Source organism: Equus caballus, chromosome 9, assembly GCF_041296265.1.
Source record: "Equus caballus isolate H_3958 breed thoroughbred chromosome 9, TB-T2T, whole genome shotgun sequence".
Classification (NCBI taxonomy): Eukaryota; Metazoa; Chordata; class Mammalia; order Perissodactyla; family Equidae; genus Equus; species Equus caballus.
Genome location: NC_091692.1, coordinates 37,011,825 through 37,033,295, shown reverse-complemented (window position 1 = coordinate 37,033,295; position 21,471 = coordinate 37,011,825).

Sequence of the window (21,471 nt, the reverse complement as noted above, 5' to 3'; positions counted from 1 at the left end):
CGGAACCACCTCCCGGACAGACCGGAACCACCTGCCGGACATGCCTGAACCACCTGCCCAGCATGTCGGAACCACCTGCAGGCTATGCCAGAACCACTCTATGGACTCTCCGCAATCACCTGCCAGGCATGCCGGAAACACCTCTCAGACGTGCCAGAACCACGTGCCGGACATGCCAGAACCACCTCCTGGACAGACTGGAGCCACCTCCCAGACTGCCCGGAACCACTTGCCGGATGCATCTGAACGACATGCCAAGAACGCCGGAACCACCTGCTCGACTTGCCCCAACCACCTGCCAGACTCCCAAAATCACATGCCGGATACCCCAGAACCACTTGGCGGACACCCTTGAATCACATGCCGGACATGCTGGAACCACATCTCAGATGTGCCAGAACCACATGCCAGACACGCTGGAACCACCTCCTGGCCAGACCAGGAGCACCTGCTGGAGGCGCCTCAACCACATGCTTGACTTGCCGGAAGCACCTGCCCGACACGCCAAAGTTACTTGCGGGGTACGCCAGAACCACTTTGCGGAAACTCCGGAATCTCATGTCGGGCAGGTCGGAACCACCTCTCGGACAGACCGGAATCACCCTCCGGACACGCTTGAACCAGCTGCCGAGCATGCCGGAACCACCTGCCAGACACACCTGAGCCACCTCCCGAGCACCCCGGAACCACCAGCCGGAGGCGCTGAACCTCCTCCCGAGCACAACGGAACCACCTGATCGAATCACCGGAACCATCTCCCGGACACGCCAAAATCACCTGCCGCACATGCCAGAACCACTTGGCAGACACTCTGCAATCACCTGCCGGGCATGTTGGAACCACCTCTTAGCCGTGCCCGAGCCACGTGTCGGACACCCCGTAACCACCTCCCGGACAGAACGCAAGCACCTGCTGTATGCGCCTGAACCACCTGCTGACTACGCCGGAAACACCTGATCGACTTGCCGGATCCACCTGCTGGAAACGCCAAGATCACCTTCCAGGTAGGCCAGAACCACTTTGGGGACACTCTGGAATCACGTGACGGACACACCGGAACCACCTCCCAGACAGACCAGAACCACCAACCGGACGCGCCTGAACCAACTGCCGAGCACCCCTTAACCAGCTGCCGGAAACACCAAAATCACCTGCGTGGTATACCAGAACCACTTGGCGGACAGTCCGGAATGACTTGCCGGGCATCTCAGAACCACCTCTCAGACGTGCCAGAACCACATGCTCGACACGCCGGAGCCACCTCCCGGATAAACAGGAACCACCTGCCTGATGCACCAGAACATCCTGATGAGCATGCAGGAACCACATGCCAGACGCACCGGAACTAACTGTTGAGCACCCCGGAGCCACCTGCTGGACACACAAAAATCACCCGCCGGCTATGCCAGAACCACTTGGCGGACACTCTGGAATCACATGCAGGGCATGCCGGAAACACCTCTCAGACGTGCCATAACCACGTGTTGGACACGGCAGAACCACCTGCTGGAAAGACCGGAACCACCTGCCGGACTCGCCTGAACTACCTGCCGAGCACGCCGGAGCCACCTGCTCCAGTTGCCAGAACCGCCAGCCGGACACGCCAAAATCACCTGACGGCTGCGCCAGAACCACTTGGCAGACACTCCGGAATCACCTGCCGTGCATACCGCTACCACGTCTCAGACGTGCCAGAACGACGTGCCGGACACGCAGGAACCACCTCCTGGACAGACCGCAACAACGTGCCGGACGCACCTTAACCACCTGCCAAGCACCCCTTAACCACCTGCCGGACACGCCAAAATGCCCTGCGGTGTACGTCAGAACCACTTGGCGGACAGTCCGGAATGACTTGCCGGGCATCTCGGAACCAACTCTAAGACGTGCCAGAACCCTGTGCCGGACACGCCGGAACCACCTCCCGGACACGCCGGAACCACCTCCCGGACAGACCGCAACCACCTGCCGGACGAGCCTGAACCACCTGCCGAGCATGGCCTAACCACCTGCTGGACTCCCCGGAACCACCTGACAGACATGCCAAAATCACGTTCCAGGTACGTCAGAACCACTTGGCAGACACTCCGGATTCGCATGTCGGAGACGCCGAAACCACCTCCCGGACTGACCAGAACCACCTGCGAGACGCGCCTGAACCAACTGCCGAGCACCCTGGAACCACCTGCCAGACACGCCTCAACCACCTGATGAGCACGCTGGAACCAACTGACAGACGCGCCTGAACCACCTGCCATGCAAGCCGGAACCACCTTCTCGACGCGCTGGAACCAGCTACCGGACATGCCAAAATCACCTGCTGGGTACGTCAGAACCACATGGCGGACACTCCGGAATCACATGTCGGGCCGATCGGAACCACCTCTCAAATGTGCCAGAACCACGTGACGGATATGCCGGAGCCACCTCTCGCACAAACCGGAACCAGCGGCCGAGCACCCCAGAACCACCTGCCGGACATGCCTGAACCACCTCTCGAGCACGCCAGAACCACCTGCTGGACGTGCCTGAACCACCTCCCGAGCACACCAGAACCACCTGCCGGACGCGCCTGAACCACCTGCCGAGCATGCCGGAACCACCTACCGGACACGCAGAAATCGTATGCCGGGCATGTTGGAACCACCTCTTAGCTGTGCCCTTACCACGTGTCAGACACACCGTAAGCACCTCCAGGACAGAACGGAAGCACCTGCCGGACCCGCCGGAACCACCTACCGAGCACGTCGGAACCACCTGCTCGCCTCTCCGGACCCACCTGCCGGACACGCCCAAATTACCTGCCGGCTACGCCAGAACCACTTGGCAGACACTCCGCAATCACCTGCCGGGCATGCCGAAAACACCTCTCAGACGTGCCAGAACCATGTGCCAGACACACCAGAACCACCTCCCGGACACACCGCAAGCACCTGCCGGACACGCATGAACCACCTGCCAAGCATGCTGGAACCACCAGCTCGACTCGCCGGAACCACCTGCCAGACACGCCCAAATCACCTGCCGGCTACTCCAGAACCACTTGGCGGACATTCCGGAATCACCTGCCGGGCATGCTGGAACCACCTCTCAGACATGCCAGAACCACCTCCCGGACACAGCACAACCACCTGCCGGACACGCATGAACCACCTGCCGAGCATGCCGGAACCACCAGCTCGACTCTCTGGAACCACCTGCTGGACACGCCAAAATCATCAGCTGGGCACACCAGAACCACTTGGCGCACCCTCTGGAATCACATGCAGGGCATGCCGGAAACACCTCTCAGACGTGCCGTAACCACGTGCCAGACATGCCGGAACCACCTGCTGGAAAGACTGGAGCCACCTGCCAGACTCGCCTGAACTACCTGCCGAGCATGCCCCAACCACCTACCGCACACTCCGGAATCGTATGCCAGGCATGTTGCAACCACCTCTTAGCTGTGCCCGAACCACGTGTCAGACACCCTGTAACCACCTCCCAGACAAAACGGAAACACCCGCCGTATACGCCCAAACCACCTGCAGACTATGCCAGAAACACCTGATCGACTTGCCGGATCCACCTGCTGGAAACACCACGATCACCTTCCAGGTAGGCCAGAACCACTTTGGGGACACTCCAGAATCACGTGCCAGACACACCGGAACCACCTCCCGGACAGACCGGAACAATGTGCCGGATGTGCCTGAACCACCTGCGAAGCACCCCTTAACCACCTGCCGGACACGCCAAAATCACCTGCGGGGTACATCAGAACCAGTTAGCAGACAGTCCCAAATGACTTGCCGGGCATCTCGGAACCACCTGTAAGACGTGCCAGAACCCCGTGCCCGACACGCTGGAAACACCTGATCGACTTCCTGGAAGCACCTGCTGGAAACGCCAAGATCACCTTCCAGTTAGGCCAGAACCACTTTGAGGACACTCCGGAATCAGACGCCAGACACGCCGGAACCACCTCCCAGACAGACCGGAACCACCAGCCAGACGTGCCTGAACCAACTGCCGAGTACCCCTTAACCACGTGCCAGACACGCCAAAATCACCTGCGTGGTACGCCAGAACCACTTGGCGGACAGTCTGGAATGACTTGCCGGGCATCTCGGAACCACCTCTCAGACGTGCCAGAACCACCTGCCGGCCTCACCTGAACCACCTGCCGGACAGGTCAGAAACATCTCCTGAGCACACCGGAACCTCCTGCCGGAAACACCGGAACCACCTCCTCGACTCGCCGGAACCACCTGCCGGACACACAGGAACCACCTGCTCGATACGCCGGAACCAGCTCCCTGACAGACCGGAGCCCCCTGTCAGACACACCTGAACCACCTGCCGAGCACGCCAGAACCACCTGCTCGACTTGCCGGAACCACCTGCCGGACACGCAAAAATCACCTGCCGGCTAGGCCAGAACCACTTGGTGGACACTGCTGAATCACAAGGCGGGCATGCGGGAACCACCTCTCAGACAAGCCAGAACCATGCACCGGGCATCTCGGAACCAGCTCCTGGAGAGACCAGAACCACCTGCCGGACACGCCGGAAATACCTGCCGAGCACTCCGGAAACCCCTGCTCGACGTGCCGGAACCACCTCAATGACACGCCTAAATAACCGGCCAGGCACTTCAGAACCACTTGGTGGACACTCCAGTATCACATGCCAGCCGTGCCGGTACCACCTGTCAGACGTTGCAGAACCACCTGCCGGAAACGCCGGAAGCACCTGCCGAGGACACTGGAACCACCACCTGCAATGAACGCAACCACATCCGGATGCACCTGACCACCTGTTCGACTCACTGGAACCTCCTGCCAGACACACTAAAATCAGCTACTGGCTACGCCAAAACCACTTGGCGGACACTCCGGAATCACATGCAGGGCATCTCGGAACCACCTCCCGGACAGACTGGAACCACCTGCCGGACACGCCTCAACCACCTGCCGAGCACGCCAGAACCACCTGCTCAACTCGCCGGAAGCACCTGCCAGACACGCCAAAATCACCTGCCGGCTGCGCCACAGGCACTTGGCGGACACTCCAGAATCACATGCGGGACATGACGGAACCACCTCTCAGACGTGCCACAACCACGTGCCTGACACACCGGAACCACCTCCCGGACAGACCGGAACCACCTGCCGGACATGCCTGAACCACCTGCCCAGCATGTCGGAACCACCTGCAGGCTATGCCAGAACCACTCTATGGACTCTCCGCAATCACCTGCCAGGCATGCCGGAAACACCTCTCAGACGTGCCAGAACCACGTGCCGGACATGCCAGAACCACCTCCTGGACAGACTGGAGCCACCTCCCAGACTGCCCGGAACCACTTGCCGGATGCATCTGAACGACCTGCCAAGAACGCCGGAACCACCTGCTCGACTTGCCCCAACCACCTGCCAGACTCCCAAAATCACATGCCGGATACCCCAGAACCACTTGGCGGACACCCTTGAATCACATGCCGGACATGCTGGAACCACATCTCAGATGTGCCAGAACCACATGCCAGACACGCTGGAACCACCTCCTGGCCAGACCAGGAGCACCTGCTGGAGGCGCCTCAACCACATGCTTGACTTGCCGGAAGCACCTGCCCGACACGCCAAAGTTACTTGCGGGGTACGCCAGAACCACTTTGCGGAAACTCCGGAATCTCATGTCGGGCAGGTCGGAACCACCTCTCGGACAGACCGGAATCACCCTCCGGACACGCTTGAACCAGCTGCCGAGCATGCCGGAACCACCTGCCAGACACACCTGAGCCACCTCCCGAGCACCCCGGAACCACCAGCCGGAGGCGCTGAACCTCCTCCCGAGCACAACGGAACCACCTGATCGAATCACCGGAACCATCTCCCGGACACGCCAAAATCACCTGCCGCGCATGCCAGAACCACTTGGCAGACACTCTGCAATCACCTGCCGGGCATGTTGGAACCACCTCTTAGCCGTGCCCGAGCCACGTGTCGGACACCCCGTAACCACCTCCCGGACAGAACGCAAGCACCTGCTGTATGCGCCTGAACCACCTGCTGACTACGCCGGAAACACCTGATCGACTTGCCGGATCCACCTGCTGGAAACGCCAAGATCACCTTCCAGGTAGGCCAGAACCACTTTGGGGACACTCTGGAATCACGTGACGGACACACCGGAACCACCTCCCAGACAGACCAGAACCACCAACCGGACGTGCCTGAACCAACTGCCGAGCACCCCTTAACCAGCTGCCGGAAACACCAAAATCACCTGCGTGGTATACCAGAACCACTTGGCGGACAGTCCGGAATGACTTGCCGGGCATCTCAGAACCACCTCTCAGACGTGCCAGAACCACATGCTCGACACGCCGGAGCCACCTCCCGGATAAACAGGAACCACCTGCCTGATGCACCAGAACATCCTGATGAGCATGCAGGAACCACATGCCAGACGCACCGGAACTAACTGTTGAGCACCCCGGAGCCACCTGCTGGACACACAAAAATCACCCGCCGGCTATGCCAGAACCACTTGGCGGACACTCTGGAATCACATGCAGGGCATGCCGGAAACACCTCTCAGACGTGCCATAACCACGTGTTGGACACGGCAGAACCACCTGCTGGAAAGACCGGAACCACCTGCCGGACTCGCCTGAACTACCTGCCGAGCACGCCGGAGCCACCTGCTCCAGTTGCCAGAACCGCCAGCCGGACACGCCAAAATCACCTGACGGCTGCGCCAGAACCACTTGGCAGACACTCCGGAATCACCTGCCGTGCATACCACTACCACGTCTCAGACGTGCCAGAACGACGTGCCGGACACGCAGGAACCACCTCCTGGACAGACCGCAACAACGTGCCGGACGCACCTTAACCACCTGCCAAGCACCCCTTAACCACCTGCCGGACACGCCAAAATGCCCTGCGGTGTACGTCAGAACCACTTGGCGGACAGTCCGGAATGACTTGCCGGGCATCTCGGAACCAACTCTAAGACGTGCCAGAACCCTGTGCCGGACACGCCGGAACCACCTCCCGGACACGCCGGAACCACCTCCCGGACAGACCGCAACCACCTGCCGGACGAGCCTGAACCACCTGCCGAGCATGGCCTAACCACCTGCTGGACTCCCCGGAACCACCTGACAGACATGCCAAAATCACGTTCCAGGTACGTCAGAACCACTTGGCAGACACTCCGGATTCGCATGTCGGAGACGCCGAAACCACCTCCCGGACTGACCAGAACCACCTGCGAGACGCGCCTGAACCAACTGCCGAGCACCCTGGAACCACCTGCCAGACACGCCTCAACCACCTGATGAGCACGCTGGAACCAACTGACAGACGCGCCTGAACCACCTGCCATGCAAGCCGGAACCACCTTCTCGACGCGCTGGAACCAGCTACCGGACATGCCAAAATCACCTGCTGGGTACGTCAGAACCACATGGCGGACACTCCGGAATCACATGTCGGGCCGATCGGAACCACCTCTCAAATGTGCCAGAACCACGTGACGGATATGCCGGAGCCACCTCTCGCACAAACCGGAACCAGCGGCCGAGCACCCCAGAACCACCTGCCGGACATGCCTGAACCACCTCTCGAGCACGCCAGAACCACCTGCTGGACGTGCCTGAACCACCTCCCGAGCACACCAGAACCACCTGCCGGACGCGCCTGAACCACCTGCCGAGCATGCCGGAACCACCTACCGGACACGCAGAAATCGTATGCCGGGCATGTTGGAACCACCTCTTAGCTGTGCCCTTACCACGTGTCAGACACACCGTAAGCACCTCCAGGACAGAACGGAAGCACCTGCCGGACCCGCCGGAACCACCTACCGAGCACGTCGGAACCACCTGCTCGCCTCTCCGGACCCACCTGCCGGACACGCCCAAATTACCTGCCGGCTACGCCAGAACCACTTGGCAGACACTCCGCAATCACCTGCCGGGCATGCCGAAAACACCTCTCAGACGTGCCAGAACCATGTGCCAGACACACCAGAACCACCTCCCGGACACACCGCAAGCACCTGCCGGACACGCATGAACCACCTGCCAAGCATGCTGGAACCACCAGCTCGACTCGCCGGAACCACCTGCCAGACACGCCCAAATCACCTGCCGGCTACTCCAGAACCACTTGGCGGACATTCCGGAATCACCTGCCGGGCATGCTGGAACCACCTCTCAGACATGCCAGAACCACCTCCCGGACACAGCACAACCACCTGCCGGACACGCATGAACCACCTGCCGAACATGCCGGAACCACCAGCTCGACTCTCTGGAACCACCTGCTGGACACGCCAAAATCATCAGCTGGGCACACCAGAACCACTTGGCGCACCCTCTGGAATCACATGCAGGGCATGCCGGAAACACCTCTCAGACGTGCCGTAACCACGTGCCAGACATGCCGGAACCACCTGCTGGAAAGACTGGAGCCACCTGCCAGACTCGCCTGAACTACCTGCCGAGCATGCCCCAACCACCTACCGCACACTCCGGAATCGTATGCCAGGCATGTTGCAACCACCTCTTAGCTGTGCCCGAACCACGTGTCAGACACCCTGTAACCACCTCCCAGACAAAACGGAAACACCCGCCGTATACGCCCAAACCACCTGCAGACTATGCCAGAAACACCTGATCGACTTGCCGGATCCACCTGCTGGAAACACCACGATCACCTTCCAGGTAGGCCAGAACCACTTTGGGGACACTCCAGAATCACGTGCCAGACACACCGGAACCACCTCCCGGACAGACCGGAACAATGTGCCGGATGTGCCTGAACCACCTGCGAAGCACCCCTTAACCACCTGCCGGACACGCCAAAATCACCTGCGGGGTACATCAGAACCAGTTAGCAGACAGTCCCAAATGACTTGCCGGGCATCTCGGAACCACCTGTAAGACGTGCCAGAACCCCGTGCCCGACACGCTGGAAACACCTGATCGACTTCCTGGAAGCACCTGCTGGAAACGCCAAGATCACCTTCCAGTTAGGCCAGAACCACTTTGAGGACACTCCGGAATCAGACGCCAGACACGCCGGAACCACCTCCCAGACAGACCGGAACCACCAGCCAGACGTGCCTGAACCAACTGCCGAGTACCCCTTAACCACGTGCCAGACACGCCAAAATCACCTGCGTGGTACGCCAGAACCACTTGGCGGACAGTCTGGAATGACTTGCCGGGCATCTCGGAACCACCTCTCAGACGTGCCAGAACCACCTGCCGGCCTCACCTGAACCACCTGCCGGACAGGTCAGAAACATCTCCTGAGCACACCGGAACCTCCTGCCGGAAACACCGGAACCACCTCCTCGACTCGCCGGAACCACCTGCCGGACACACAGGAACCACCTGCTCGATACGCCGGAACCAGCTCCCTGACAGACCGGAGCCCCCTGTCAGACACACCTGAACCACCTGCCGAGCACGCCAGAACCACCTGCTCGACTTGCCGGAACCACCTGCCGGACACGCAAAAATCACCTGCCGGCTAGGCCAGAACCACTTGGTGGACACTGCTGAATCACAAGGCGGGCATGCGGGAACCACCTCTCAGACAAGCCAGAACCATGCACCGGGCATCTCGGAACCAGCTCCTGGAGAGACCAGAACCACCTGCCGGACACGCCGGAAATACCTGCCGAGCACTCCGGAAACCCCTGCTCGACGTGCCGGAACCACCTCAATGACACGCCTAAATAACCGGCCAGGCACTTCAGAACCACTTGGTGGACACTCCAGTATCACATGCCAGCCGTGCCGGTACCACCTGTCAGACGTTGCAGAACCACCTGCCGGAAACGCCGGAAGCACCTGCCGAGGACACTGGAACCACCACCTGCAATGAACGCAACCACATCCGGATGCACCTGACCACCTGTTCGACTCACTGGAACCTCCTGCCAGACACACTAAAATCAGCTACTGGCTACGCCAAAACCACTTGGCGGACACTCCGGAATCACACGCCAGGCATGCCGGAACCAGCTCTCCGACGTGCCAGAACCACGGGCCGGACATAACGCAACCACCTCCTGGACTGACCGGAACGACCTGCTGAACATGCCTAAACCACCTGCCAGCTACGCCACAACCACGTGGCGGACATTCCGGTTTCACATGCCGGGCATGCGAGAACCAACTCTCAGACGTGCCACAACCACGTGCCTGACACTCTGGAACCACCTCCCGGACAGACCAGAACCACCTGCCGGACATGCCTGAACCACCTGCCACGCTTGTCGGAACCACCTGTTTGACTCGTCCGAACCACCTGCTGACTACACCAGAACAACATTGCGGACTCTCTGTAATCACCTGCCGGGCATGCCTGAACCACCTCTCAGACGTGTCAGACCCAAGATCTGCAAACACCTGAACCAACTGCCGAGCACGCCGGACCACATGCTCGACTCTCCTGAACGATCTTGCGGACATGCCAAAATCATCTGCTGGCTATGCCAGAACAACTTGGCGGACACTCCGGGATCACATGCTGGGCATCTTGGAACCACATCTCAGACGTGCCAGAACCACGTGTCAGACACACCGTTAACCACCTCCCGGACAGAACGGAACCACCTGCTGCACGCTCCTGAACCACCTGCCGAGCACGCCGGAACCATCTGCTCGACTCCCCAGAACCACCTACGGGGATACTCTCATAGAAAGACTGGTCAAACGCCATTTCTTCCCAGCCCTTAACTCGCCGCTTTAGAACTTCTGCTTCTGCCACAGTTCCACCTTGCCAACCCGGCTCAGACGAAATGCCTACATCTTCCCCTTAAGCAACTGGGCTGAGTCCCAAAGGATCGATCGTCCACGTGCTTAGGAGGAGAGACAGAATACGCCTTTTACAAACCACTGTTGCGCACTGGTGGAGAGAGTGTCGGAAAGCACCTATGTCAGAAAGACCCCTTTGCTCACAGCCGTGCCCTTCATTGCTGTAAACGTGGAAGTCACAATGCACTGGCTCCACCCCTCAAGGGGCGACAAGCCACAGACCATCTTGCTTCCATCTCTTTAGGAAGCTGAGAAAGAACTCGCTTTCAGCAGTGCTCTTTCTGTGTCTTGGCAACATCTCTTACAAAGGCAGCTGAAACGCCATTTCTTTTCAGCCCTTAACTCGCCGATTTGGAACTTCTGCTTCTGCCACATTTCCACATTGCCAACCCGGCTCCGATGAAATGCCTACATCTTCCCCTTCAGCCATGGGGACGAGGCCCGGATGATTGTGCTTCCACATGCTTAGGAAGAGACAGACAATAGGCTTTTTACACACCGCCATTGTGCACCGGTGCAGAGAGTCTCAGAAGGCACCTATGTCAGAAAGGCCCCTTTGTTCTCAGCCATGCCCTCCATTGCTCTAGAGGTGGAAGGCACAAAGCACTGCCTCCATCCTTCAATGGGAGACAAGACATAAGCTGTCCTGCTTCCAGCTCTTTGGGAAGCTGAGAAAGAACTTGCTTGCCACAGTGGTGTTACAGCATACGTAGAAACACTCATACAAAGGCAGCTCGAACGCCATTTCTTCCCAGCCCTTAACTCGCCGCTTTAGACCTTCTGCTTCTGCCACAATTCCACCTTGCCTACCCGGCTCAGATGAAATGCCTACATCTTCCCCTTCAGCAACTGGGCTGAGTACCAAAGGATTGTGCGTCCATGTGCTTAGGAGTAGATAGACAAGACGCTTTTTACCAACCACAGATATGCTCTGGTGGAGAGAGTGTCGGAAAGCACCTCTGTCAGAAAGACTCCGTTGCTCTCAGCCATGCCCTCCATTGGTCTAGACGTGGAATGCACAATGTACTGGCTCCACCCCTCAAGGGGCGACAAGCCACAGACCATCATGCTTCCATCTCTTTAGGAAGCTGAGCACAAACTCACCTGACTTATAAAAAAGGAATCATGCCCCTTAGATGCCGGAAAACCCCGGGAGACATGCCAAAACCACCCTCCGCACACTCTCAAACCACCACTCATTCATGCCAGAACGACCCACCAGGCACACCAGAAGCACCCACCATGCATCCCACAACCACCTGTAACCACTGGCCAGAAACAGTGGAACAACGATTCTGACACTGCAGAACCATCTCTCCAACATGCCAGCTGCACACAACAGACACGCCGGAACCACCTTCCAAAGGTAGAACAACCACATGCCAGACACATTGGAACCACCTGTTGGATATGCCACAACCAGGTGCCAGAAACACTGAAACCACCTGCTGAATATGTCAGAAGCAGGGGCCAGAAGTGCTACAAACACCTGTCTTACAACCCAGAGCCAAGAGCCTAAAACTCCAGAAAGACCTGGCGGACACGCCAAAATCACCTGCCGACTATGCCAGAACAACCTGACGGACACTCCGGAATCACATGCTGGGCATGCTGGAACCACCTCTCAGACGTGTCAGAACCATGTTCCGTAAACGCCTCAACCACCTGCCGAGCATGCCAGAACCACCTTCTCGACTCGCCGGAACCACCTGCCGGACATGCCAAAATCACCTGCTGGCTACACCTGAACCATTCGGCGGACACACCAGAATCATGCCGGGCTAGCCGGAACTACCTCTCAGATGTGCCACAACCACGTGAAGGACACGCCGGAACCAACACCTGGACCGACTGGAACCACCTGCCGGACACGCCTGAAATAGCTGCCAAGCACACTGGAATCACCTTCTCCAATCTCCAGAACCAACTGCCGAACATGCCAAAATCACCTGCCGGATGCGTCAGAGCCACTTGGTGGACACTCCGGAATCACATGCCAGCCATGCCGGAACCATCTCTCAGACGTTGCAGAACCACGTGCCTGACATGCCGGAACCACCTGCTGAGCACGCTGGAACCACCTGCTCAGCTCGCCGGAACCACCTGCCGACACGCCAAGATCAACTGCTGGCTATGCCAGAACCACATGGTGGACAATCCAGAATCACATGCTGGGCATGCTGGAACCACGTCTCAGACTTGCCAGAACCACGTGCCGGACGTGCCGGAACCACATCCCAGACAGACCGGAACCACCTGCCGGACACGCCGGAACCACCTGCTTGACTCGCTGGAACCACCTGCTGGACACGCCAAAATTACCTGCCAGGTATGCCACAACCATGTGGAGGACACTCCGAAATCACATGCTGGTCATTTCAGAAGCACCTGTCAGAAGTGTCAGAACCAGGTGCCGGAAACTCCTTAACCACCTCCCGAGCATGCCGGAACCAACTGCTCAACTCTTCAGAACCACCTTCCGGACATGCCAAAATCACATGCCAGCTATGCCAGAACCACTGGGTGGACAGTCCTTAATCACATGCCGGCCATGCCAGAACCATCTCTCAGACGTTGCAGAACCACCTGCCGGACACGCTGGAACCACCTGCCGAGCAGGCTGGAACCACCTGCCGGAAACACCAAAATCACCTGCCGGATATGACAGAAGCACTTGGCGGACACTCTGGAATCACATGCCGGGCATGCCGGAAACACCTCTAAGACGTGCCAGAAACATGTGCCGGACACGCCAGAACCACCTCCTGGACAGACCGGAACGACCTGCCGGATGTGCCTGAACTACCTGCCTAGCATGCTGGAACCACCTGCTTGACTCGTCAGGACCACCTGCTGGACACACCAAAATCACCTGCCTGGTACGCCAGGACCACTTTACGGAAACTCCGAAAACACCTGCCACACATGCTGGAACATCCTTAGGGACAGACCAGTACCAACTGCTGGACGCGCCTGAACCACCTACCAGGCAAGCCAGAACCACCTGCCGGACATGCCAAAATCAAGTGCAGGGTATGTCAGAACCACCAGGCAGACACTCCAGAATCACACGCCTGACATGCTGGAAGCACCTCTCAAAGGTGCCAGAACCACATGCTGGACACGCCGGAACCACATCCTGGGCAGACTGGACCACCTGCCTGATGCGCCTGAACCACCAGCCGAGCACGCCGGAACGACCTTCTCAACTCACCAGAACCACCTGCCGGATACGTGAAAATCTCCTGCCGGGAACCCCAGAACCACTTGGCGGACACTCTGGAATCCTCTGCCGGGCATGCCGGAACCACCTCTCACTCGTGCCAGAACCACGTGCTGGACACACTTGAACCACCTGCCGAGCACGCTGGAGCCACCTGCTCGACTCGCCGGAACCACCTGCTGGACACGCAAAAATCACCTTCCAGGTATGCCAGAACCACTTGGCGGACACTCCAGGACCACGTGCCAGACGTGCCGAAACCACCTCTTGGACAGACCGGAACGACCTTCTGGATGCTCCAGAACCACCTCCCAAGCACCCCAGAACCACCTGCCGCATATGCCTGTACCATATACCAAGCACGCTGGAACCACCTGCCAGACACACCAAAATCACCTGCCAGGTACGCCGGAACAACTTGGCGGACACTCTGGAATCACATGCCAGACACACCGGAACCTCCTCCCGGACAGACTGGAACCACGTGCAGGAAGTGCCTGAACCACCTGCCAAGCATGCCAGAACCGCCTGACAGACACGCCTGAACCACCTGCCGAACACCCCGGAACTACCTCCGGACATGCCAAAATCACCTGCAACATATGAAAGGACCATTTGGCGGACACTCCGGAATCACGTCGGGCATGCCGGTACCACCTCTCAGATGTGCCTGAACCACCTACTGAGCACGCTGGAACCACCTGGTCGACTCGCCGGAACCACATGTTGGGCACACCAAAATCACCTGCCGGGTACGCCAGAACCACTTGGCAGAGACTCCGGAATCACATGTCGGGCATGCCGGAACTACATATCACACGTGCAAGAACCACGTGCCGGACACTCCTGAAGCACCTCCTGGACAGACCGGAACCACCTGCCTGACTTGCCTGATCCACGTCCTGAGCACGCAGGAACCACCTGCCGGACACATCTGAAACATCTGCCAAGCATGCCGGAACCACCTGCCAGACACGCCAGAACCACCTCCCGGACAGACTGGAACCACCTGACGGATGCGCTTGAACCACTTGCCGGACACACTGGAACCACCTCCCAGACCGAGAAGAACCACCTGCTGGATGCGCCTGAACCACCTGCCGAGCACCCCAGAACAAGCTGTCAGAGACGACTGTACCATCTCCTGAGCATGCTGGAACCCCATGCCGGATGCGCATAAACCACATGCCGAGCACAGTGGAACCACCTGCTCAACTTGCCAGAACCACCTGCCGGACACACCAAAATCACCTGCCGGCTACGCCAGAACCACTTTGCAAACACTCCTGAATCACATGTTTGGCATGCCGGAACCACCTCTCAGAAGTGCCAGAACCACGTGCCAGACATGCCGGAACCACCTCCCGGACACACAAAAATCACCTGCCGGCTACACAAGAACCACTTGGTGGACACTCAGCAATCACATGCCAGGCATGCCAGTAACACCTCTCAGACGTGCCTGAACCACATGGCAGACATGCCGGAACCCCTTCCTTGACAGACCGGAACAACCTGCTGGACATGCCTGAACCACCTGCCAGCTATGCCAGAACCACTTGGCGGACACTCCAGAATCAAATGACGGGTATGCCAGAACCACGTCTCAGACATGCCACAACCACGTGAAGGACATGCCGGAACCCCTTCCTTGACAGAGCGGAACAACCTGCCAGACATGCCTGAAATACCTGCCGAGAACACCGGAACCACCAGCTCGACATGCTGGAACCACCGGATCGACACACCTAAATCACCTGCTGGGTACTTCAAAGCCACTTGGTGGACACTCCGGAATCACATGCCGGCCATGCCAGAACCACCTCTCAGACGTTGCAGAACCACCTGCCGGACACGTCGGAACCACCTGCACGACTCGCGGGAACCACCTGCCAGACACGCCAAAATCACCTGCCGGCTGCCAGAACCACATGACAGACAGTCCAAAATCACAGGCCGGGCATGCCAGAACCACCTCTCAGATGTGCCAGAACCATGTGCCAAACACGCCGGAACAACCTCCAGAAAAGACCGGAACCACCTGCCAGACTCGCCTGAACCACCAGCCGAGCACCCCAGAACCACCGGCTCAACTAGACGGAACCACCTGCCGGACCTACCAAAATCACCTGCCGGCTACACCAGAACCACTTGGTGGACACTGGAATCACATGCCGGGCATGCTGGAACCACCTCACAGATGTGCCAGAACCACGTGACGGACATGCCACAACCACCTCCTGGAGAGACCAGAAACACCTTCTGGGCATGCTGGAACCACCGCTCAGATGTGCGAGAACCACATGCCGGACACACTGAAACCAACTCCCAGACAGACCGGAACCACCTGCCGGACATGCCTTAACCACCTGCCAAGCACGCCGGAACCACCTGCCGGAAACACCAAAATCACCTGCCGGATACGCCAGAAGCACTTGGTGGACACTCCGGAATCACATGCCAGGCATGGCAGAACCACCTCTCATACATGCCAGAACCACTTGCCAGACACGCCGGAACCACCTCCAGGACAGACCGGAAACACCTGCTGGACACGCCTGAACCACCTGCCGGCTACGCCAGAACAACTTGGCGGACACTCCGGAATCAGATGCCGGGCATGCTGGAAATACGTCTCCGACGTGCCAGACCACGTGATGGGCATGCCAGAACCACCTCCTGGAGAGACCAGAAACACCTTCCGGGCATGCTGGAACCACCGCTCAGATGTGCCAGAACCACGTGCCGGACACACCGAAACCAACTCCCGGACAGACCAGAACCACCTGCCGGACACACCTGAACCACTTGCCGAGTATGCCAGAAACACCTGCTAGACTCGCCGGAATGCCGGGGTCCAGCCTCGGCAGAGTTCAGGTTCCCACGGGAGAGATGGCATCGGCGAAAAAACTGAGGGAGGGGGAAATAAAGAGGACGTGAGACTTGGGTTGGTGTTAGCAAGTCCGACTTTACTGTGCACAAGTGTCGTTTACATATTTTTCAGGATTAGTACAGAAATGGTTCTACAAATATTCTCAGAGAGATAAGGAAGTAAAAAAATGAGCACAAGAATATTTATTAGCATTCTATTCTATAGAGCATAAGGTTAATGGTAGTCTTCTCTGCAATTAACTAGTGTTTGTTGTCTCTAAGCTAAAGGAGATAGGTACCTAGGCGTCTGATGTAATTCATGGTAAAGTTAAATCAAAGAGAGAAGGTCCAGGCCTCCGGACAGGACAGCTGTTTACATCCTGGGGGAGCCATCGCTGCCTCCCTTAATGATTTACGCCATTAGTGTAGATGGTTAATGGGAACAAAAGGCGACTCCAGGGTGTCTTATCCCCAGGGCTATCTGCATTCTCAGCGGGCAGTTAAACATCTTTACTTTTTCGCGCCCTTTAGGGGGTGGAAGCATTCCTTTGTCTTTTAGATTGTGGAGCTAACAGTCCCTTAAGCACACTGCCGGAGAAAGTATCACTTTGTTAGTAAAGTAAAGGGCTGAAAAGCTAAGCTAAACTATCTATCTTCAAGAATAAAAAACAGAAATAAGTATAGACATAACCTTGCTAGAAAGCATGCATATAATTCAGAAAATATCAGGGGTGTAGGCTGGCCATTCTTCACCAAGGGGCATCCCTGCACCCCTCGGCCCTTCCACTCATCAATTATTTATTATTTATTGGTTTTAGGAGAAAACCTCTATAACATTTTAACAGAAAGCAGAAGGTCAAGAAAAACATGTAGATACTTCTTGATCATCCAATTAACCAGCAAACTTAGAAGGATGATGCATATATATTTAGACAAAGAACTGGAGGGAGAAGGAAACATTAACCAGACAGAGGCCATAAACCTAATTCCACATCTTATCTGGGCAGGATTCCTTTCTGATTGTCTCAAATGGGACTGTGTGTTCCTCCAATAATTAACTGAAAAATATCTTGAAAGTTCCCTTTAGGTGGTCACATTCTCTTACTATATCTAATTTTCCCAGGAGGTAGTGCCTCCCAAGCAGCCACCCAAAGGAGTGAAAACTGGAGGTTAAGAAAGGAAAAGGAATGAAGGGCAATTAGAAGCAGCACAGGTTTCAGAACTATGTGAGGGGCTGGCCAGTTATTCTTCACCAAGGGGTGACCCTGCACCCCTCGGCGTTAATCGGCTGGACCCTATCAAACAGCTGATCAAATGATGTAGCCACGGCTCCCAGCACCGGAAGGACCTGCCAGATATGCCAAAATCGCCTGCCAGGTATTCCAGAACCACGTGGCAGACACTGCTAAATCACTTGCCGGGCATGCCGGAACCACCTCTCAGACGTGTCAGAACCAAGTTCCGCAAACACCTGAACCAACTCCCGAGCACGCCGGAACCACCTGCTCGACTCGCCGGAACCACCTGCCGAGCACACCGGAACCACCTGCTCAACTTTCCGGAACCACGTGCCGGGCATGCCAAGATCATCTGCCAGGTACTCCAGAACCACTTGGCGGACACTCCGGAATCACATGTCGGACATGCCAGAACCACCTCTCAGACGTGCCACGACCACGTGAAGGGCACGACGAAACCACCTCCTGGACAAACCAGAACCACCTGCTGGACATGCCTGAAATATCTGCCTAGCACACCAGAACAACCTGCTCGAATCACCGGAACAAACTGCCGGACAAGCCAAAATCACCTGCGGGGTACGTCAGAGCCAATTGGTGGACACTCAGGAATCACATGCCGGGCATGCCAGAACCACCTCTCAGACATGCCACAACCACGTGAAGGACATGCTGGAACCCCTTCCTTGACAGACCAGAACCACCTGCCGGACACGACTGAATACCTGCCGAGAATACTGGAACCACCTGCTCGACACAAAACGGAACCACCTGATCGACACGTCTAAATCACCTGCCGGGTACTTCAAAGCCACTTGGTGGACACTCCGGAGTCACATGCCGGCCATGCCGGAACCACCTCTCAGAAGTTGCAGAACCACCTGCTGGACACGCCAGAACCACCTGCCAAGCACGCCGGAACCATCTGCATGACTCGCCGGAACCACCTGCCGGACATGCCAAAATCACCTGCCGGCTGCCAGAACCACGTGACGGACAGTCCAAAATCACAGGCCGGGCATGCCGGAGCCACCTCTCAGATGTGCCAGAACCACGTGCCAAACATGCCGGAATGACCTCCAGAAAAGACAGGAACCACCTGCCAGACACGCCTGAACCACCAGCTGAGCACCCCAGAACCACCGACTCAACTAGCCGGAACCACCTGCCTGACCTACCAAAATCACCTGCCGGCTACACCAGAACCACTTGGCTGACACTGCAGAATCACATGCCGTGCATGCCGGAACCAGTACCCAGACATGCCAGAACCACGTGCCGGAAATGCCAGAACCACCTGCCAAGCACGGAGGAACCACCTGCCGGACAGGCCAAAATCACCTGCCGGCTACACCAGAACCACTTGGCGGACACTCCAGAATCACATGCCGGGCATGCTGGAACCACCTCACAGACGTGCCAGAACCACGTGACGGACATGCCAGAACCACCTCCCGGAGAGACCAGAAACACCTTCCGGACATGCCTGAACCACCTGCCGGCTACCCCAGAACAACTTGGAGGACACTCCAGAATCACATCCCGGGCATGCGGGAAGCACCTCTCAGACGTGCCAGAACCACGTGCCAGACACACCGAAACCAACTCCCGGACAGACCGGAACCACCTGCCGGACACGCCTGAATCACCTGCCAGGTATGCCAGACCCACTTGGCGGAACTCTGCAATCAGATGCCGGGCATGCCGGAACCACCCCTCAGACATTCAGGTACCACGTGCTTGACACGCCAGGAATGCCTGCCGGACAGACCAGAACCACCTCCTGGACACGCCTGAACCACCTGCCGAGCACGTCGGAACAACCTGCTCGACCTGCTGGAACCACCTGCCAGAGACGGCAAAATCACCTGGCGCGTACGCCGGAACCACTTGACGGACCATCCGGAATCACAAGCTGGGCATGCTGGAACCACCTCTCACATGTGCCAGAACCACGTGGTCAACTTGCAAGTATCTCCTACCGAACACGCCAAAATCACCTGCCATGTACGCTCGAACCACTTGGCGGACACTACGGAATCACGTGACAAGGATGCTGGAACCACCTCTCAGACGTGCCAGAACCGTGTGCCATGCATGCCGGAGCCACCTCCCGGAATAACCGGCACCACCTGCCAGACAAGCCTGAACCACCGGCCGAGCACACCGGAACCACCTGCTCGACTCGCCGTGACCACCTGCAGGTCCGCCAGAACCACTTGGCAGACACTCCAGAATCACGTGCTGGGCATGCCGGAACCACATCCCGGAGAGACCGGAACCACCTGTCGGACATGCCTGAACCACCTGCCCAGCACGCTGGAGCCACCTGCTTGACTCACCGGACCCAGCTGCCGGACACGCCAAAATCACCTGCCGAATACACCAGAACCACTTGGCAGACACTAAGGAATCAGATGCCAGGCATGCCAGAACCACCTCTCAGACGTGCCAGAACCACGTACCGGACACGCCGGAACCACCTCACGGACAGACCCAAACCACCTGCAGGACACGCCTGAACCACCTGCCGAGCACACCTAAACCACTTGGCGGACACTCTGGAATCACCTGCTGGGCATGCCGGAACAACCTCTCTGACGTGCCAGAACCACGTCCCTGACACACCGGAACCAACTGCTGGACATGCCTGAACATCCTGCCGAGCATGCCGGAACCACCTGCTCGACTTGCTGGAACCACCTAGCGGACACACCAAAATCACCTACTGGGAACGCAGGAACCACTTGGCAGACACTCCAGAATCACATGCCGGGCATGCCAGAACCACCTGTCAGACGTGCTTGAAGCACATGCTGGACACACAGGAACCACCTCCCAGAGAGCCCGGAACCACCTGACCAGGTCTCTGGAACCAGATTCTTGACTCACCAGAGCCACCTGCTGGACATGCCAAAATCACCTGCCTGGTATGCCAGAACCACTTGGAGGACACTCCGGAATCAATGCCGGGCATGACCACACTACCTCTTAGATGTGTCAGAACCATGCACCAGACAAGCCTGAACCACCTCCCTGACAGACTGGAACCACCTGCCGGACATGCCTGAGCCAACTTCCGGGTACAGCAGAACCACTTGACGGACACTCCGGAATCACATGCCGGGCATGCCAGAACCAACTCTCAGACGTGCAAGAACCAGGTGCCAGACACTCGGGAACCACCTCCCGGACAACCGGAACCACCTGCCGGACACGCCTGAACCACCTGCCGAGCACGCCGGAACCACCTCCTCGACTCGCCAGAACCACCCTGGGACACTCCAAAATCACCTGCCAGGTCTGCCGTA